The sequence below is a fragment of the Medicago sativa genome, chromosome 5, assembly GCF_051527215.1.
Source record: "Medicago sativa cultivar Bolivia chromosome 5, Bolivia_mono, whole genome shotgun sequence".
Lineage (NCBI taxonomy): Eukaryota > Viridiplantae > Streptophyta > Magnoliopsida > Fabales > Fabaceae > Medicago > Medicago sativa.
In genome coordinates, this window is record NC_140753.1 from 39849069 (window position 1) to 39872388 (window position 23320).

Here is a 23320-nt window from a genome sequence, read left to right on the forward strand (position 1 = left end):
TTAGTCAAGTTACTTGTTCATTGGTTATATATTCAAGTAACCTGACTAAAATAATGATTAAATCGAGTTATCATCCTGGAAGACGAAAGGTCACACCTTGTGACCTTTCGTCTTCCAGGATAAAAAAAAGCTATTTAAACAATATTTTAGTCAAGTTACCGGTTAATTGGTTATATATTCAAGTAACCTGACTAAAATAATGTTTAAATCGAGTAATCATCTTGGAAGACGAAAGGTCGCACCATGGGACCTTTCGTCTTCCAGGTTAAAAACTCTATTTAAACAATATTTTTGTCAAGTTACTTGTTCATTGGTTATATATTCAAGTAACCTGACTAAAATAACGTTTAAATCGACTTATCATCCTGGAAGAGGAAAGGTCACACCTTGTGACCTTTCGTCTTCCAGGTTAAAAGCTCTATTTAAATAATATTTTAGTCAAGTTACTTGTTCATTGGTTATATATTCAAGTAACCTGACTAAAATAATGATTACATCGAGCTATCATCCTGGAAGACGAAAGGTCACACCTTGTGACCTTTCGTCTTCCAGGATAAAAACTCTATTTAAAAAATATTTTAGTCAAGTTACTTGTTCATTGGTTATATATTCAAGTAACCTGACTAAAATAATGTTTAAATCGTGTTTTCATCTTGGAAGACGAAAGGTCACACCTTGTGACCTTTCGTCTTCCAGGATAAAAACTCTATTTAAACAATATTTTAGTCAAGTTACTTGTTCATTGGTTATATATTCCAGTAACCTGACTAAAATAATGTTTAAATCGAGTTATCATCCTGGAAGACGAAAGGTCACACCTTGTGACCTTTCGTCTTCCAGGATAAAAAAAAAGCTATTTAAACAATATTTTAGTCAAGTTACTTGTTAATTGGTTATATATTCAAGTAACCTGACTAAAATAATGTTTAAATCGAGTAATCATCTTGGAAGACGAAAGGTCACACCTTGTGACCTTTCGTCTTCAAGGATAAAAACTCTATTTAAGCAATATTTTAGTCAAGTTACTTGTTCATTGGTTATATATTCAAGTAACCTGACTAAAATAATGTTTAAATCGAGTTATCATCCTGGAAGACGAAAGGTCACACCTTGTGACCTTTCGTCTTCCAGGATAAAAACTCTATTTAAACAATATTTTAGTCAAGTTACTTGTTCATTGGTTATATATTCCAAGAACCCGACTAAATTAATGTTTAAATCGATTTATCATCCTGGAAGACTAAAGGTCACACCTTGTGACCTTTCGTCTTCCAGGATAAAAACTCTATTTAAACAATATTTTAGTCAAGTTACTTGTTCATTGGTTATATATTCAAGTAACCAGACTAAAATAATGTTTAAATCGAGTTATCATCCTGGAAGACGAAAGGTCACACCTTGTGACCTTTCGTCTTCCAGGTTAAAAACTCTATTTAAACAATATTTTAGTCAAGTTACTTGTTGATTGGTTATATATTCAAGTAACCTGACTAAAATAATGTTTAAATCGATTTATCATCCTGGAAGACTAAAGGTCACACCTTGTGATCTTTCGTCTTCCAGGATAAAAACTCTATTTAAACAATATTTTAGCAAGTTACTTGTTCATTGGTTATATATTCAAGTAACCTGACTAAAATAATGTTTAAATCGAGTTATCATCCCTGAAGACGAAAGGTCACACCTTGTGACCTTTCGTCTTCCAGGATAAAAACTCTATTTAAACAATATTTTAGTCAAGTTACTTGTTCATTGGTTATATATTCCAAGAACCCGACTAAATTAATGTTTAAATCGATTTATCATCCTGGAAGACTAAAGGTCACACCTTGTGACCTTTCGTCTTCCAGGATAAAAACTCTATTTAAACAATATTTTAGTCAAGTTACTTGTTCATTGGTTATATATTCAAGTAACCAGACTAAAATAATGTTTAAATCGAGTTATCATCCTGGAAGACGAAAGGTCACACCTTGTGACCTTTCGTCTTCCAGGTTAAAAACTCTATTTAAACAATATTTTAGTCAAGTTACTTGTTGATTGGTTATATATTCAAGTAACCTGACTAAAATAATGTTTAAATCGATTTATCATCCTGGAAGACTAAAGGTCACACCTTGTGATCTTTCGTCTTCCAGGATAAAAACTCTATTTAAACAATATTTTAGCAAGTTACTTGTTCATTGGTTATATATTCAAGTAACCTGACTAAAATAATGTTTAAATCGATTTATCATCCTGGAAGACTAAAGGTCACACCTTGTGATCTTTCGTCTTCCAGGATAAAAACTCTATTTAAACAATATTTTAGCAAGTTACTTGTTCATTGGTTATATATTCAAGTAACCTGACTAAAATAATGTTTAAATCGAGTTATCATCCTGGAAGACGAAAGGTCACACCTTGTGGCCTTTCGTCTTCCAGTATAAAAACTCGATTTAAACAATATTTTAGTCAAGTTACTTGTTCATTGGTTATATATTCAAGTAACCTGACTAAAATAATGTTTAAATCGAGTTATCATCCTGGAAGAGGAAAGGTCAAACCTTGTGGCCTTTCGTCTTCCAGGATAAAAACTCGATTTAAACAATATTTTAGTCAAGTTACTTGTTCATTGGTTATATATTCAAGTAACCTGACTAAAATAATGTTTAAATCGTGTTTTCATCGTGGAAGACGAAAGGTCACACCTTGTGACCTTTCGTCTTCCAGGTTAAAAACTCTATTTAAATAATATTTTAGTCAAGTTACTTGTTCATTGGTTATATATTCAAGTAACCAGACTAAAATAACGTTTAAATCGATTTATCATCCTGGAAGACGAAAGGTCACACCTTGTGACCTTTCGTCTTCCAGGATAAAAACTCTATTTAAACAATATTTTAGCAAGTTACTTGTTCATTGGTTATATATTCAAGTAACCTGACTAAAATAATGTTTAAATCGAGTTATCATCCTGGAAGACGAAAGGTCACACCTTGTGACCTTTCGTCTTCCAGGATAAAAACTCTATTTAAGCAATATTTTAGTCAAGTTACTTGTTCATTGGTTATATATTCATGTAACCTGACTAAAATAATGTTTAAATCGAGTTATCATCCTGGAAGACGAAAGGTCACGCCTTGTGGCCTTTCGTCTTCCAAGATAAAAACTCTATTAAATAATATTTTAGTCAAGTTACTTGTTCATTGGTTATATATTCAAGTAACCTGACTAAAATAATGAATAAATCGAGTTATCATCCTGGAAGACGAAAGGTCACACCTTGTGACCTTTCGTCTTCCAGGATAAAAAAAAGCTATTTAAACAATATTTTAGTCAAGTTACCGGTTAATTGGTTATATATTCAAGTAACCTGACTAAAATAATGTTTAAATCGAGTAATCATCTTGGAAGATGAAAGGTCGTACCATGGGACCTTTCGTCTTCCAGGTTAAAAACTCTATTTAAACAATATTTTTGTCAAGTTACTTGTTCATTGGTTATATATTCAAGTAACCTGACTAAAATAACGTTTAAATCGACTTATCATCCTGGAAGATGAAAGGTCACACCTTGTGACCTTTCGTCTTCTAGGTTAAAAGCTCTATTTAAATAATATTTTAGTCAAGTTACTTGTTCATTGGTTATATATTCAAGTAACCTGACTAAAATAATGATTACATCGAGCTATCATCCTGGAAGACGAAAGGTCACACCTTGTGACCTTTCGTCTTCCAGGATAAAAAAAAAGCTATTTAAACAATATTTTAGTCAAGTTACCGGTTAATTGGTTATATATTCAAGTAACCTGACTAAAATAATGTTTAAATCGTGTTTTCATCTTGGAAGACGAAAGGTCACACCTTGTGACCTTTCGTCCTCCAGGATAAAAACTCTATTTAAAGAATATTTTAGTCACGTTACTTGTTCATTGGTTATATATTCCAGTAACCTGACTAAAATAATGTTTAAATCGAGTTATCATCCTGGAAGACGAAAGGTCACAAGGTGTGACCTTTCGTCTTCCAGGATAAAAACTCGATTTAAACAATATTTTAGTCAAGTTACTTGTTAATTGGTTATATATTCAAGTAACCTGACTAAAATAATGTTTAAATTGAGTTATCATCCAGGAAGACGAAAGGTCACACCTTGTGACTTTTCGTCTTCCAGGATAAAAACTCTATTTAAGCAATATTTTAGTCAAGTTACTTGTTCATTGGTTATATATTCAAGTAACCTGACTAAAATAATGTTTAAATCGAGTTATCATCCTGGAAGACGAAAGGTCACACCTTGTGACCTTTCGTCTTCCAGGATAAAAAAAAGCTATTTAAACAATATTTTAGTCAAGTTACTTGTTAATTGGTTATATATTCAAGTAACCTGACTAAAATAATGTTTAAATCGAGTAATCATCTTGGAAGACGAAAGGTCACACCTTGTGACCTTTCGTCTTCAAGGATAAAAACTCTTTTTAAGCAATATTTTAGTCAAGTTACTTGTTCATTGGTTATATATTCAAGTAACCTGACTAAAATAATGTTTAAATCGAGTTATCATCCTGGAAGACGAAAGGTCACACCTTGTGACCTTTCGTCTTCCAGGATAAAAACTCTATTTAAACAATATTTTAGTCAAGTTACTTGTTCATTGGTTATATATTCCAAGAACCCGACTAAATTAATGTTTAAATCGAGTTATCATCCTGGAAGACGAAAGGTCACACCTTGTGACCTTTCGTCTTCCAGGATAAAAACTCTATTTAAGCAATATTTTAGTCAAGTTACTTGTTCATTGGTTATATATTCAAGTAACCTGACTAAAATAATGTTTAAATCGAGTTATCATCCTGGAAGACGAAAGGTCACACCTTGTGGCCTTTCGTCTTCCAGGATAAAAACTCTATTAAATAATATTTTAGTCAAGTTACTTGTTCATTGGTTATATATTCAAGTAATCTGACTAAAATAATGATTAAATCGAGTTATCATCCTGGAAGACGAAAGGTCACACCTTGTGACCTTTCGTCTTCCAGGATAAAAAAAAGCTATTTAAACAATATTTTGGTCAAGTTACTTGTTAATTGGTTATATATTCAAGTAACCTGACTAAAATAATGTTTAAATCGAGTAATCATCTTGGAAGACGAAAGGTCGCACCTTGGGACCTTTCGTCTTCCAGGTTAAAAACTCTATTTAAATAATATTTTAGTCAAGTTACTTGTTCATTGGTTATATATTCAAGTAACCAGACTAAAATAATGTTTAAATCGAGTTATCATCCTGGAAGACGAAAGGTCACACCTTGTGACCTTTCGTCGTCCAGGTTAAAAACTCTATTTAAACAATATTTTAGTCAAGTTACTTGTTGATTGGTTATATATTCAAGTAACCTGACTAAAATAATGTTTAAATCGATTTATCATCCTGGAAGACGAAAGGTCACACCTTGTGATCTTTCGTCTTCCAGGATAAAAACTCTATTTAAACAATATTTTAGCACGTTACTTGTTCATTGGTTATATATTCAAGTAAGCTGACTAAAATAATGTTTAAATCGATTTATCATCCTGGAAGACGAAAGGTCACACCTTGTGATCTTTCGTCTTCCAGGATAAAAACTCTATTTAAACAATATTTTAGCAAGTTACTTGTTCATTGGTTATATATTCAAGTAACCTGACTAAAATAATGATTAAATCGAGTTATCATCCTGGAAGACGAAAGGTCACACCTTGTGGCCTTTCGTCTTCCAGGATAAAAACTCGATTTAAAAAATATTTTAGTCAAGTTACTTGTTCATTGGTTATATATTCAAGAAGGTCACACCTTGTGACCTTTCGTCTTCCAGGATAAAAACTCTATTTAAGCAATATTTTAGTCAAGTTACTTGTTCATTGGTTATATATTCAAGTAACCTGTCTAAAATAATGTTTAAATCGAGTTATCATCCTGGAAGACGAAAGGTCACACCTTGTGGCCTTTCGTCTTCCAGGATAAAAACTCGATTTAAACAATATTTTAGTCAAGTTACTTGTTCATTGGTTATATATTCAAGTAACCTGACTAAAATAATGTTTAAATCGTGTTTTCATCTTGGAAGACGAAAGGTCACACCTTGTGACCTTTCGTCTTCCAGGTTAAAAACTCTATTTAAATAATATTTTAGTCAAGTTACTTGTTCATTGGTTATATATTCAAGTAACCAGACTAAAATAATGTTTAAATCGAGTTATCATCCTGGAATTTAAACAATATTTTAGTCAAGTTACTTGTTGATTGGTTATATATTCAAGTAACCTGACTAAAATAATGTTTAAATCGATTTATCATCCTGGAAGGCGAAAGGTCACACCTTGTGATCTTTCGTCTTCTAGGATAAAAACTCTATTTAAACAATATTTTAGCAGGTTACTTGTTCATTGGTTATATATTCAAGTAACCTGACTAAAATAATGTTTAAATCGTGTTTTCATCTTGGAAGACGAAAGGTCACACCTTGTGACCTTTCGTCTTCCAGGTTAAAAACTCTATTTAAATAATATTTTAGTCAAGTTACTTGTTCATTGGTTATATATTCAAGTAACCAGACTAAAATAATGTTTAAATCGAGTTATCATCCTGGAAGACGAAAGGTCACACCTTGTGACCTTTCGTCTTCCAGGTTAAAAACTTTATTTAAACAATATTTTAGTCAAGTTACTTGTTGATTGGTTATATATTCAAGTAACCTGACTAAAATAATGTTTAAATCGAGTTATCATCCTGGAAGACGAAAGGTCACACCTTGTGACCTTTCGTCTTCCAGGTTAAAAACTCTATTTAAACAATATTTTAGTCAAGTTACTTGTTCATTGGTTATATATTCCAAGAACCCGACTAAATTAATGTTTAAATCGAGTTATCATCCTGGAAGACGAAAGGTCACACCTTGTGACCTTTCGTCTTCCAGGATAAAAACTCTATTTAAGCAATATTTTAGTCAAGTTACTTGTTCATTGGTTATATATTCAAGTAACCTGACTAAAATAATGTTTAAATCGAGTTATCATCCTGGAAGACGAAAGGTCACACCTTGTGGCATTTCGTCTTCCAGGATAAAAACTCTACTAAATAATATTTTAGTCAAGTTACTTGTTCATTGGTTATATATTCAAGTAACCTGACTAAAATAATGTTTAAATCGAGTTATCATCCTGGAAGACGAAAGGTCACACCTTGTGGCCTTTCGTCTTCCAGGATAAAAACTCGATTTAAACAATATTTTAGTCAAGTTACTTGTTCATTGGTTATATATTCAAGTAACCTGACTAAAATAATGATTAAATCGAGTTATCATCTTGGAAGACGAAAGGTCACACCTTGTGACCTTTCGTCTTCCAGGTTAAAAACTCTATTTAAACAATATTTTAGTCAAGTTACTTGTTCATTGGTTATATATTCCAGTAACCTGACTAAAGTAATGTTTAAATCGAGTTATCATTCTGGAAGACGAAAGGTCACAAGGTGTGACCTTTCGTCTTCCAGGATAAAAACTCGATTTAAACAATATTTTAGTCAAGTTACTTGTTAATTGGTTATATATTCAAGTAACATGACTAAAATAATGTTTAAATCGAGTAATCATCTTGGAAGACGAAAGGTCACACCTTGTGACCTTTCATCGAGTTATCATCCGGGAAGACGAAAGGTCACACCTTGTGGCCTTTCGTCTACCAGGATAAAAACTCGATTTAAACAATATTTTAGTAAAGTTACTTGTTCATTGGTTATATATTCAAGTAACCTGACTAAAATAATGTTTAAATCGAGTTATCATCCTGGAAGACGAAAGGTCACAAGGTGTGACCTTTCGTCTTCCAGGATAAAAACTTAAGCAATATTTTAGTCAAGTTACTTGTTCATTGGTTATATATTCAAGTAACCTGACTAAAATAATGTTGAAATCGAGTTATCATCCGGGAAGACGAAAGGTCACACCTTGTGGCCTTTCGTCTACCAGGATAAAAACTCGATTTAAACAATATTTTAGTAAAGTTACTTGTTCATTGGTTATATATTCAAGTAACCTGACTAAAATAATGTTTAAATCTAGTTATCATCCTGGAAGACGAAAGGTCACAAGGTGTGACCTTTCGTCTTCCAGGATAAAAACTCGATTTAAACAATATTTTAGTCAAGTTACTTGTTCATTGGTTATATATTCAAGTAACCTGACTAAAATAATGTTTAAATCGAGTTATCATCCTGGAAGACGAAAGGTCACACCTTGTGACCTTTCGTCTTCCAGGATAAAAAAAAGCTATTTAAACAATATTTTAGTCAAGTTACTTGTTAATTGGTTATATATTCAAGTAACCTGACTAAAATAATGTTTAAATCGAGTTATCATCCTGGAAGACGAAAGGTCGCGCCTTGTGGCCTTTCGTCTTCCAGGATAAAAACTCTATTAAATAATATTTTAGTCAAGTTACTTGTTCATTGGTTATATATTCAAGTAACCTGACTAAAATAATGTTTAAATCGAGTTATCATCCTGGAAGACGAAAGGTCACACCTTGTGACCTTTCGTCTTCCAGGATAAAAAAAAGCTATTTAAACAATATTTTAGTCAAGTTACTTGTTAATTGGTTATATATTCAAGTAACCTGACTAAAATAATGTTGAAATCGAGTAATCATCTTGGAAGACGAAAGGTCGCACCATGTTACCTTTCGTCTTCCAGGATAAAAACTCTATTTAAGCAATATTTTAGTCAAGTTACTTGTTCATTGGTTATATATTCAAGTAACCTGACTAAAATAATGTTTAAATCGAGTTATCATCCTGGAAGACGAAAGGTCACACCTTGTGGCCTTTCGTCTTCCAGGATAAAAACTCTATTAAATAATATTTTAGTCAAGTTACTTGTTCATTGGTTATATATTCAAGTAATCTGACTAAAATAATGATTAAATCGAGTTATCATCCTGGAAGACGAAAGGTCACACCTTGTGACCTTTCGTCTTCCAGGATAAAAAAAAGCTATTTAAACAATATTTTGGTCAAGTTACTTGTTGATTGGTTATATATTCAAGTAACCTGACTAAAATAATGTTTAAATCGATTTATCTTCCTGGAAGACGAAAGGTCGCACCTTGGGACCTTTCGTCTTCCAGGTTAAAAACTCTATTTAAATAATATTTTAGTCAAGTTACTTGTTCATTGGTTATATATTCAAGTAACCAGACTAAAATAATGTTTAAATCGAGTTATCATCCTGGAAGACGAAAGGTCACACCTTGTGACCTTTCGTCGTCCAGGTTAAAAACTCTATTTAAACAATATTTTAGTCAAGTTACTTGTTGATTGGTTATATATTCAAGTAACCTGACTAAAATAATGTTTAAATCGATTTATCATCCTGGAAGACGAAAGGTCACACCTTGTGATCTTTCGTCTTCCAGGATAAAAACTCTATTTAAACAATATTTTAGCACGTTACTTGTTCATTGGTTATATATTCAAGTAAGCTGACTAAAATAATGTTTAAATCGATTTATCATCCTGGAAGACGAAAGGTCACACCTTGTGACCTTTCGTCTTCCAGGATAAAAACTCTATTTAAGCAATATTTTAGTCAAGTTACTTGTTCATTGGTTATATATTCAAGTAACCTGACTAAAATAATGTTTAAATCGAGTTATCATCCTGGAAGACGAAAGGTCACACCTTGTGGCCTTTCGTCTTCCAGGATAAAAACTCGATTTAAACAATATTTTAGTCAAGTTACTTGTTGATTGGTTATATATTCAAGTAACCTGACTAAAATAATGTTTAAATCGATTTATCTTCCTGGAAGACTAAAGGTCACAACTTGTGACCTTTCTTCTTCCAGGATAAAAACTCTATTTAAACAATATTTTAGTCAAGTTACTTGTTCATTGGTTATATATTCAAGTAACCAGACTAAAATAATGTTTAAATCGATTTATCTTCCTGGAAGACTAAAGGTCACAACTTGTTACCTTTCTTCTTCCAGGATAAAAACTCTATTTAAACAATATTTTAGTCAAGTTACTTGTTCATTGGTTATATATTCAAGTAACCAGACTAAAATAATGTTTAAATCGAGTTATCATCCTGGAAGACGAAAGGTCACACCTTGTGACCTTTCGTCTTCCAGGTTAAAAACTCTATTTAAACAATATTTTAGTCAAGTTACTTGTTGATTGGTTATATATTCAAGTAACCTGACTAAAATAATGTTTAAATCGATTTATCATCCTGGAAGACTAAAGGTCACACCTTGTGATCTTTCGTCTTCCAGGATAAAAACTCTATTTAAACAATATTTTAGCACGTTACTTGTTCATTGGTTATATATTCAAGTAACCTGACTAAAATAATGTTTAAATTGAGTTATCATCCTGGAAGACGAAAGGTCACACCTTGTGACCTTTCGTCTTCCAGGATAAAAACTCTATTTAAGCAATATTTTAGTCAAGTTACTTGTTCATTGGTTATATATTCAAGTAACCTGACTAAAATAATGTTTAAATCGTGTTTTCATCTTGAAAGACGAAAGGTCACCTTGTGACGTTTCGTCTTCCAGGTTAAATTTAAACAATATTTTAGTCAAGTTACTTGTTGATTGGTTATATATTCAAGTAACCTGACTAAAATAATGTTTAAATCGATTTATCATCCTGGAAGACTAAAGGTCACACCTTGTGATCTTTCGTCTTCCAGGATAAAAACTCTATTTAAACAATATTTTAGCAAGTTACTTGTTCATTGGTTATATTTTCAAGTAACCTGACTAAAATAATGTTTAAATCGAGTTATCATCCTCGAAGACGAAAGGTCACACCTTGTGACCTTTCGTCTTCCAGGATAAAAACTCTATTTAAGCAATATTTTAGTCAAGTTACTTGTTCATTGGTTATATATTCAAGTAACCTGACTAAAATAATGTTTAAATCGAGTTATCATCCTGGAAGACGAAAGGTCACACCTTGTGGCCTTTCGTCTTCCAGGATAAAAACTCGATTTAAACAATATTTTAGTCAAGTTACTTATTGATTGGTTATATATTCAAGTAACCTGACTAAAATAATGTTTAAATCGATTTATCTTCCTGGAAGACTAAAGGTCACACCTTGTGACCTTTCGTCTTCCAGGATAAAAACTCTATTTAAACAATATTTTAGTCAAGTTACTTGTTCATTGGTTATATATTCAAGTAACCAGACTAAAATAATGTTTAAATCGAGTTATCATCCTGGAAGACGAAAGGTCACACCTTGTGACCTTTCGTCTTCCAGGTTAAAAACTCTATTTAAACAATATTTTAGTCAAGTTACTTGTTGATTGGTTATATATTCAAGTAACCTGACTAAAATAATGTTTAAATCGATTTATCATCCTGGAAGACTAAAGGTCACACCTTGTGATCTTTCGTCTTCCAGGATAAAAACTCTATTTAAACAATATTTTAGCAAGTTACTTGTTCATTGGTTATATATTCAAGTAACCTGACTAAAATAATGTTTAAATCGAGTTATCATCCTGGAAGACGAAAGGTCACACCTTGTGACCTTTCGTCTTCCAGGATAAAAACTCTATTTAAGCAATATTTTAGTCAAGTTACTTGTTCATTGGTTATATATTCAAGTAACCTGACTAAAATAATGTTTAAATCGAGTTATCATCCTGGAAGACGAAAGGTCACACCTTGTGGCCTTTCGTCTTCCAGGATAAAAACTCGATTTAAACAATATTTTAGTCAAGTTACTTGTTGATTGGTTATATATTCAAGTAACCTGACTAAAATAATGTTTAAATCGATTTATCTTCCTGGAAGACTAAAGGTCACAACTTGTTACCTTTCTTCTTCCAGGATAAAAACTCTATTTAAACAATATTTTAGTCAAGTTACTTGTTCATTGGTTATATATTCAAGTAACCAGACTAAAATAATGTTTAAATCGAGTTATCATCCTGGAAGACGAAAGGTCACACCTTGTGACCTTTCGTCTTCCAGGTTAAAAACTCTATTTAAACAATATTTTAGTCAAGTTACTTGTTGATTGGTTATATATTCAAGTAACCTGACTAAAATAATGTTTAAATCGATTTATCATCCTGGAAGACTAAAGGTCACACCTTGTGATCTTTCGTCTTCCAGGATAAAAACTCTATTTAAACAATATTTTAGCACGTTACTTGTTCATTGGTTATATATTCAAGTAACCTGACTAAAATAATGTTTAAATTGAGTTATCATCCTGGAAAACGAAAGGTCACACCTTGTGACCTTTCGTCTTCCAGGATAAAAACTCTATTTAAGCAATATTTTAGTCAAGTTACTTGTTCATTGGTTATATATTCAAGTAACCTGACTAAAATAATGTTTAAATCGAGTTATCATCCTGGAAGACGAAAGGTCACACCTTGTGGCCTTTCGTCTTCCAGTATAAAAACTCGATTTAAACAATATTTTAGTCAAGTTACTTGTTCATTGGTTATATATTCATGTAACCTGACTAAAATAATGTTTAAATCGAGTTATCATCCTGGAAGACGAAAGGTCACACCTTGTGGCCTTTCGTCTTCCAGGATAAAAACTCGATTTAAACAATATTTTAGTCACGTTACTTGTTCATTGGTTATATATTCAAGTAACCTGACTAAAATAATGTTTAAATCGTGTTTTCATCTTGGAAGACGAAAGGTCACACCTTGTGACCTTTCGTCTTCCAGGTTAAAAACTATTTAAATAATATTTTAGTCAAGTTACTTGTTCATGGGTTATATATTTAAGTAACCAGACTAAAATAATGTTTAAATCGATTTATCATCCTGGAAGACGAAAGGTCACACCTTGTGACCTTTCGTCTTCCAGGATAAAAACTCTATTTAAACAATATTTTAGCAAGTTACTTGTTCATTAGTTATATATTCAAGTAACCTGACTAAAATAATGTTTAAATCGAGTTATCATCCTGGAAGACGAAAGGTCACACCTTGTGACCTTTCGTCTTCCAGGATAAAAACTCTATTTAAGCAATATTTTAGTCAAGTTACTTGTTCATTGGTTATATATTCAAGTAACCTGACTAAAATAATGTTTAAATCGAGTTATCATCCTGGAAGACGAAAGGTCGCGCCTTGTGGCCTTTCGTCTTCCAGGATAAAAACTCTATTAAATAATATTTTAGTCAAGTTACTTGTTCATTGGTTATATATTCAAGTAACCTGACTAAAATAATGATTAAATCGAGTTATCATCCTGGAAGACGAAAGGTCACACCTTGTGACCTTTCGTCTTCCAGGATAAAAAAAAGCTATTTAAACAATATTTTAGTCAAGTTACTTGTTAATTGGTTATATATTCAAGTAACCTGACTAAAATAATGTTGAAATCGAGTAATCATCTTGGAAGACGAAAGGTCGCACCATGTTACCTTTCGTCTTCCAGGATAAAAACTCTATTTAAGCAATATTTTAGTCAAGTTACTTGTTCATTGGTTATATATTCAAGTAACCTGACTAAAATAATGTTTAAATCGAGTTATCATCCTCGAAGACGAAAGGTCACACCTTGTGACCTTTCGTCTTCCAGGATAAAAACTCTATTTAAGCAATATTTTAGTCAAGTTACTTGTTCATTGGTTATATATTCAAGTAACCTGACTAAAATAATGTTTAAATCGAGTTATCATCCTGGAAGACGAAAGGTCACACCTTGTGGCATTTCGTCTTCCAGGATAAAAACTCGATTTAAACAATATTTTAGTCAAGTTACTTATTGATTGGTTATATATTCAAGTAACCTGACTAAAATAATGTTTAAATCGATTTATCTTCCTGGAAGACTAAAGGTCACACCTTGTGACCTTTCGTCTTCCAGGATAAAAACTCTATTTAAACAATATTTTAGTCAAGTTACTTGTTCATTGGTTATATATTCAAGTAACCAGACTAAAATAATGTTTAAATCGAGTTATCATCCTGGAAGACGAAAGGTCACACCTTGTGACCTTTCGTCTTCCAGGTTAAAAACTCTATTTAAACAATATTTTAGTCAAGTTACTTGTTGATTGGTTATATATTCAAGTAACCTGACTAAAATAATGTTTAAATCGATTTATCATCCTGGAAGACGAAAGGTCACACCTTGTGACCTTTCGTCTTCCAGGATAAAAAAAAGCTATTTAAACAATATTTTAGTCAAGTTACTTGTTAATTGGTTATATATTCAAGTAACCTGACTAAAATAATGTTGAAATCGAGTAATCATCTTGGAAGACGAAAGGTCGCACCATGTTACCTTTCGTCTTCCAGGATAAAAACTCTATTTAAGCAATATTTTAGTCAAGTTACTTGTTCATTGGTTATATATTCAAGTAACCTGACTAAAATAATGTTTAAATCGAGTTATCATCCTCGAAGACGAAAGGTCACACCTTGTGACCTTTCGTCTTCCAGGATAAAAACTCTATTTAAGCAATATTTTAGTCAAGTTACTTGTTCATTGGTTATATATTCAAGTAACCTGACTAAAATAATGTTTAAATCGAGTTATCATCCTGGAAGACGAAAGGTCACACCTTGTGGCATTTCGTCTTCCAGGATAAAAACTCGATTTAAACAATATTTTAGTCAAGTTACTTGTTAATTGGTTATATATTCAAGTAACCTGACTAAAATAATGTTGAAATCGAGTAATCATCTTGGAAGACGAAAGGTCGCACCATGTTACCTTTCGTCTTCCAGGATAAAAACTCTATTTAAGCAATATTTTAGTCAAGTTACTTGTTCATTGGTTATATATTCAAGTAACCTGACTAAAATAATGTTTAAATCGAGTTATCATCCTCGAAGACGAAAGGTCACACCTTGTGACCTTTCGTCTTCCAGGATAAAAACTCTATTTAAGCAATATTTTAGTCAAGTTACTTGTTCATTAGTTATATATTCAAGTAACCTGACTAAAATAATGTTTAAATCGAGTTATCATCCTGGAAGACGAAAGGTCACACCTTGTGACCTTTCGTCTTCCAGGATAAAAACTCTATTTAAGCAATATTTTAGTCAAGTTACTTGTTCATTGGTTATATATTCAAGTAACCTGACTAAAATAATGTTTAAATCGAGTTATCATCCTGGAAGACGAAAGGTCGCGCCTTGTGGCCTTTCGTCTTCCAGGATAAAAACTCTATTAAATAATATTTTAGTCAAGTTACTTGTTCATTGGTTATATATTCAAGTAACCTGACTAAAATAATGATTAAATCGAGTTATCATCCTGGAAGACGAAAGGTCACACCTTGTGACCTTTCGTCTTCCAGGATAAAAAAAAGCTATTTAAACAATATTTTAGTCAAGTTACTTGTTAATTGGTTATATATTCAAGTAACCTGACTAAAATAATGTTGAAATCGAGTAATCATCTTGGAAGACGAAAGGTCGCACCATGTTACCTTTCGTCTTCCAGGATAAAAACTCTATTTAAGCAATATTTTAGTCAAGTTACTTGTTCATTGGTTATATATTCAAGTAACCTGACTAAAATAATGTTTAAATCGAGTTATCATCCTCGAAGACGAAAGGTCACACCTTGTGACCTTTCGTCTTCCAGGATAAAAACTCTATTTAAGCAATATTTTAGTCAAGTTACTTGTTCATTGGTTATATATTCAAGTAACCTGACTAAAATAATGTTTAAATCGAGTTATCACCCTGGAAGACGAAAGGTCACACCTTGTGGCATTTCGTCTTCCAGGATAAAAACTCGATTTAAACAATATTTTAGTCAAGTTACTTATTGATTGGTTATATATTCAAGTAACCTGACTAAAATAATGTTTAAATCGATTTATCTTCCTGGAAGACTAAAGGTCACACCTTGTGACCTTTTAAACAATATTTTAGTCAAGTTACTTGTTCATTGGTTATATATTCAAGTAACCAGACTAAAATAATGTTTAAATCGAGTTATCATCCTGGAAGACGAAAGGTCACACCTTGTGACCTTTCGTCTTCCAGGTTAAAAACTCTATTTAAACAATATTTTAGTCAAGTTACTTGTTGATTGGTTATATATTCAAGTAACCTGACTAAAATAATGTTTAAATCGATTTATCATCCTGGAAGACGAAAGGTCACACGTTGTGACCTTTCGTCTTCCAGGATAAAAAAAAGCTATTTAAACAATATTTTAGTCAAGTTACTTGTTAATTGGTTATATATTCAAGTAACCTGACTAAAATAATGTTGAAATCGAGTAATCATCTTGGAAGACGAAAGGTCGCACCATGTTACCTTTCGTCTTCCAGGATAAAAACTCTATTTAAGCAATATTTTAGTCAAGTTACTTGTTCATTGGTTATATATTCAAGTAACCTGACTAAAATAATGTTTAAATCGAGTTATCATCCTGGAAGACGAAAGGTCGCGCCTTGTGGCCTTTCGTCTTCCAGGATAAAAACTCTATTAAATAATATTTTAGTCAAGTTACTTGTTCATTGGTTATATATTCAAGTAACCTGACTAAAATAATGATTAAATCGAGTTATCATCCTGGAAGACGAAAGGTCACACCTTGTGACCTTTCGTCTTCCAGGATAAAAAAAAGCTATTTAAACAATATTTTAGTCAAGTTACTTGTTAATTGGTTATATATTCAAGTAACCTGACTAAAATAATGTTGAAATCGAGTAATCATCTTGGAAGACGAAAGGTCGCACCATGTTACCTTTCGTCTTCCAGGATAAAAACTCTATTTAAGCAATATTTTAGTCAAGTTACTTGTTCATTGGTTATATATTCAAGTAACCTGACTAAAATAATGTTTAAATCGAGTTATCATCCTCGAAGACGAAAGGTCACACCTTGTGACCTTTCGTCTTCCAGGATAAAAACTCTATTTAAGCAATATTTTAGTCAAGTTACTTGTTCATTGGTTATATATTCAAGTAACCTGACTAAAATAATGTTTAAATCGAGTTATCATCCTGGAAGACGAAAGGTCACACCTTGTGGCATTTCGTCTTCCAGGATAAAAACTCGATTTAAACAATATTTTAGTCAAGTTACTTATTGATTGGTTATATATTCAAGTAACCTGACTAAAATAATGTTTAAATCGATTTATCTTCCTGGAAGACTAAAGGTCACACCTTGTGACCTTTTAAACAATATTTTAGTCAAGTTACTTGTTCATTGGTTATATATTCAAGTAACCAGACTAAAATAATGTTTAAATCGAGTTATCATCCTGGAAGACGAAAGGTCACACCTTGTGACCTTTCGTCTTCCAGGTTAAAAACTCTATTTAAACAATATTTTAGTCAAGTTACTTGTTGATTGGTTATATATTCAAGTAACCTGACTAAAATAATGTTTAAATCGATTTATCATCCTGGAAGACGAAAGGTCACACCTTGTGACCTTTCGTCTTCCAGGATAAAAAAAAGCTATTTAAACAATATTTTAGTCAAGTTACTTGTTAATTGGTTATATATTCAAGTAACCTGACTAAAATAATGTTGAAATCGAGTAATCATCTTGGAAGACGAAAGGTCGCACCATGTTACCTTTCGTCTTCCAGGATAAAAACTCTATTTAAGCAATATTTTAGTCAAGTTACTTGTTCATTGGTTATATATTCAAGTAACCTGACTAAAATAATGTTTAAATCGAGTTATCATCCTCGAAGACGAAAGGTCACACCTTGTGACCTTTCGTCTTCCAGGATAAAAACTCTATTTAAGCAATATTTTAGTCAGGTTACTTGTTCATTGGTTATATATTCAAGTAACCTGACTAAAATAATGTTTAAATCGAGTTATCATCCTGGAAGACGAAAGGTCACACCTTGTGGCATTTCGTCTTCCAGGATAAAAACTCGATTTAAACAATATTTTAGTCAAGTTACTTATTGATTGGTTATATATTCAAGTAACCTGACTAAAATAATGTTTAAATCGATTTATCTTCCTGGAAGACTAAAGGTCACACCTTGTGACCTTTCGTCTTCCAGGATAAAAACTCTATTTAAACAATATTTTAGTCAAGTTACTTGTTCATTGGTTATATATTCAAGTAACCAGACTAAAATAATGTTTAAATCGAGTTATCATCCTGGAAGACGAAAGGTCACACCTTGTGACCTTTCGTCTTCCAGGTTAAAAACTCTATTTAAACAATATTTTAGTCAAGTTACTTGTTGATTGGTTATATATTCAAGTAACCTGACTAAAATAATGTTTAAATCGATTTATCATCCTGGAAGACTAAAGGTCACACCTTGTGATCTTTCGTCTTCCAGGATAAAAACTCTATTTAAACAATATTTTAGCAAGTTACTTGTTCATTGGTTATATATTCTAGTAACCTGACTAAAATAATGTTTAAATCTAGTTATCATCCTGGAAGACGAAAGGTCACACCTTGTGGCCTTTCGTCTTCCAGGATAAAAACTCTATTTAAGCAATATTTTAGTCAAGTTACTTGTTCATTGGTTATATATTCAAGTAACCTGACTAAAATAATGTTTAAATCGAGTTATCATCCTGGAAGACGAAAGGTCACTCCTTGTGGCCTTTCGTCTTCCAGGATAAAAACTCGATTTAAACAATATTTTAGTCAAGTTACTTGTTGATTGGTTATATATTCAAGTAACCTGACTAAAATAATGTTTAAATCGATTTATCTTCCTGGAAGACTAAAGGTCACAACTTGTGACCTTTCTTCTTCCAGGATAAAAACTCTATTTAAACAATATTTTAGTCAAGTTACTTGTTCATTGGTTATATATTCAAGTAACCAGACTAAAATAATGCTTAAATCAATTTATCTTCCTGGAAGACTAAAGGTCACAACTTGTTACCTTTCTTCTTCCAGGATAAAAACTCTATTTAAACAATATTTTAGTCAAGTTACTTGTTCATTGGTTATATATTCAAGTAACCAGACTAAAATAATGTTTAAATCGAGTTATCATCCTGGAAGACGAAAGGTTACACCTTGTGACCTTTCGTCTTCCAGGTTAAAAACTCTATTTAAACAATATTTTAGTCAAGTTACTTGTTGATTGGTTATATATTCAAGTAACCTGACTAAAATAATGTTTAAATCGATTTATCATCCTGGAAGACTAAAGGTCACTCCTTGTGATCTTTCGTCTTCCAGGATAAAAACTCTATTTAAACAATATTTTAGCACGTTACTTGTTCATTGGTTATATATTCAAGTAACCTGACTAAAATAATGTTTAAATTGAGTTATCATCCTGGAAGACGAAAGGTCACACCTTGTGACCTTTCGTCTTCCAGGATAAAAACTCTATTTAAGCAATATTTTAGTCAAGTTACTTGTTCATTGGTTATATATTCAAGTAACCTGACTAAAATAATGTTTAAATCGTGTTTTCATCTTGAAAGACGAAAGGTCACCTTGTGACGTTTCGTCTTCCAGGTTAAATTTAAACAATATTTTAGTCAAGTTACTTGTTGATTGGTTATATATTCAAGTAACCTGACTAAAATAATGTTTAAATCGATTTATCATCCTGGAAGACTAAAGGTCACACCTTGTGATCTTTCGTCTTCCAGGATAAAAACTCTATTTAAACAATATTTTAGCAAGTTACTTGTTCATTGGTTATATATTCAAGTAACCTGACTAAAATAATGTTTAAATCGAGTTATCATCCTCGAAGACGAAAGGTCACACCTTGTGACCTTTCGTCTTCCAGGATAAAAACTCTATTTAAGCAATATTTTAGTCAAGTTACTTGTTCATTGGTTATATATTCAAGTAACCTGACTAAAATAATGTTTAAATCGAGTTATCATCCTGGAAGACGAAAGGTCACACCTTGTGGCCTTTCGTCTTCCAGGATAAAAACTCGATTTAAACAATATTTTAGTCAAGTTACTTATTGATTGGTTATATATTCAAGTAACCTGACTAAAATAATGTTTAAATCGATTTATCTTCCTGGAAGACTAAAGGTCACACCTTGTGACCTTTCGTCTTCCAGGATAAAAACTCTATTTAAACAATATTTTAGTCAAGTTACTTGTTCATTGGTTATATATTCAAGTAACCAGACTAAAATAATGTTTAAATCGAGTTATCATCCTGGAAGACGAAAGGTCACACCTTGTGACCTTTCGTCTTCCAGGTTAAAAACTCTATTTAAACAATATTTTAGTCAAGTTACTTGTTGATTGGTTATATATTCAAGTAACCTGACTAAAATAATGTTTAAATCGATTTATCATCCTGGAAGACTAAAGGTCACACCTTGTGATCTTTCGTCTTCCAGGATAAAAACTCTATTTAAACAATATTTTAGCAAGTTACTTGTTCATTGGTTATATATTCAAGTAACCTGACTAAAATAATGTTTAAATCGAGTTATCATCCTGGAAGACGAAAGGTCACACCTTGTGACCTTTCGTCTTCCAGGATAAAAACTCTATTTAAGCAATATTTTAGTCAAGTTACTTGTTCATTGGTTATATATTCAAGTAACCTGACTAAAATAATGTTTAAATCGAGTTATCATCCTGGAAGACGAAAGGTCACACCTTGTGGCCTTTCGTCTTCCAGGATAAAAACTCGATTTAAACAATATTTTAGTCAAGTTACTTGTTGATTGGTTATATATTCAAGTAACCTGACTAAAATAATGTTTAAATCGATTTATCTTCCTGGAAGACTAAAGGTCACAACTTGTTACCTTTCTTCTTCCAGGATAAAAACTCTATTTAAACAATATTTTAGTCAAGTTACTTGTTCATTGGTTATATATTCAAGTAACCAGACTAAAATAATGTTTAAATCGAGTTATCATCCTGGAAGACGAAAGGTCACACCTTGTGACCTTTCGTCTTCCAGGTTAAAAACTCTATTTAAACAATATTTTAGTCAAGTTACTTGTTGATTGGTTATATATTCAAGTAACCTGACTAAAATAATGTTTAAATCGATTTATCATCCTGGAAGACTAAAGGTCACACCTTGTGATCTTTCGTCTTCCAGGATAAAAACTCTATTTAAACAATATTTTAGCACGTTACTTGTTCATTGGTTATATATTCAAGTAACCTGACTAAAATAATGTTTAAATTGAGTTATCATCCTGGAAAACGAAAGGTCACACCTTGTGACCTTTCGTCTTCCAGGATAAAAACTCTATTTAAGCAATATTTTAGTCAAGTTACTTGTTCATTGGTTATATATTCAAGTAACCTGACTAAAATAATGTTTAAATCGAGTTATCATCCTGGAAGACGAAAGGTCACACCTTGTGGCCTTTCGTCTTCCAGTATAAAAACTCGATTTAAACAATATTTTAGTCAAGTTACTTGTTCATTGGTTATATATTCATGTAACCTGACTAAAATAATGTTTAAATCGAGTTATCATCCTGGAAGACGAAAGGTCACACCTTGTGGCCTTTCGTCTTCCAGGATAAAAACTCGATTTAAACAATATTTTAGTCAAGTTACTTGTTCATTGGTTATATATTCAAGTAACCTGACTAAAATAATGTTTAAATCGTGTTTTCATCTTGGAAGACGAAAGGTCACACCTTGTGACATTTCGTCTTCCAGGTTAAAAACTATTTAAATAATATTTTAGTCAAGTTACTTGTTCATGGGTTATATATTTAAGTAACCAGACTAAAATAATGTTTAAATCGATTTATCATCCTGGAAGACGAAAGGTCACACCTTGTGACCTTTCGTCTTCCAGGATAAAAACTCTATTTAAACAATATTTTAGCAAGTTACTTGTTCATTAGTTATATATTCAAGTAACCTGACTAAAATAATGTTTAAATCGAGTTATCATCCTGGAAGACGAAAGGTCACACCTTGTGACCTTTCGTCTTCCAGAATAAAAACTCTATTTAAGCAATATTTTAGTCAAGTTACTTGTTCATTGGTTATATATTCAAGTAACCTGACTAAAATAATGTTTAAATCGAGTTATCATCCTGGAAGACGAAAGGTCGCGCCTTGTGGCCTTTCGTCTTCCAGGATAAAAACTCTATTAAATAATATTTTAGTCAAGTTACTTGTTCATTGGTTATATATTCAAGTAACCTGACTAAAATAATGATTAAATCGAGTTATCATCCTGGAAGACGAAAGGTCACACCTTGTGACCTTTCGTCTTCCAGGATAAAAAAAAGCTATTTAAACAATATTTTAGTCAAGTTACTTGTTAATTGGTTATATATTCAAGTAACCTGACTAAAATAATGTTGAAATCGAGTAATCATCTTGGAAGACGAAAGGTCGCACCATGTTACCTTTCGTCTTCCAGGATAAAAACTCTATTTAAGCAATATTTTAGTCAAGTTACATGTTCATTGGTTATATATTCAAGTAACCTGACTAAAATAATGTTTAAATCGAGTTATCATCCTCGAAGACGAAAGGTCACACCTTGTGACCTTTCGTCTTCCAGGATAAAAACTCTATTTAAGCAATATTTTAGTCAAGTTACTTGTTCATTGGTTATATATTCAAGTAACCTGACTAAAATAATGTTTAAATCGAGTTATCATCCTGGAAGACGAAAGGTCACACCTTGTGGCATTTCGTCTTCCAGGATAAAAACTCGATTTAAACAATATTTTAGTCAAGTTACTTATTGATTGGTTATATATTCAAGTAACCTGACTAAAATAATGTTTAAATCGATTTATCTTCCTGGAAGACTAAAGGTCACACCTTGTGACCTTTCGTCTTCCAGGATAAAAACTCTATTTAAACAATATTTTAGTCAAGTTACTTGTTCATTGGTTATATATTCAAGTAACCAGACTAAAATAATGTTTAAATCGAGTTATCATCCTGGAAGACGAAAGGTCACACCTTGTGACCTTTCGTCTTCCAGGTTAAAAACTCTATTTAAACAATATTTTAGTCAAGTTACTTGTTGATTGGTTATATATTCAAGTAACCTGACTAAAATAATGTTTAAATCGATTTATCATCCTGGAAGACTAAAGGTCACACCTTGTGATCTTTCGTCTTCCAGGATAAAAACTCTATTTAAACAATATTTTAGCAAGTTACTTGTTCATTGGTTATATATTCAAGTAACCTGACTAAAATAATGTTTAAATCGAGTTATCATCCTGGAAGGCGAAAGGTCACACCTTGTGACCTTTCGTCTTCCAGGATAAAAACTCTATTTAAGCAATATTTTAGTCAAGTTACTTGTTCATTGGTTATATATTCAAGTAACCTGACTAAAATAATGTTTAAATCGAGTTATCATCCTGGAAGACGAAAGGTCACACCTTGTGACCTTTCGTCTTC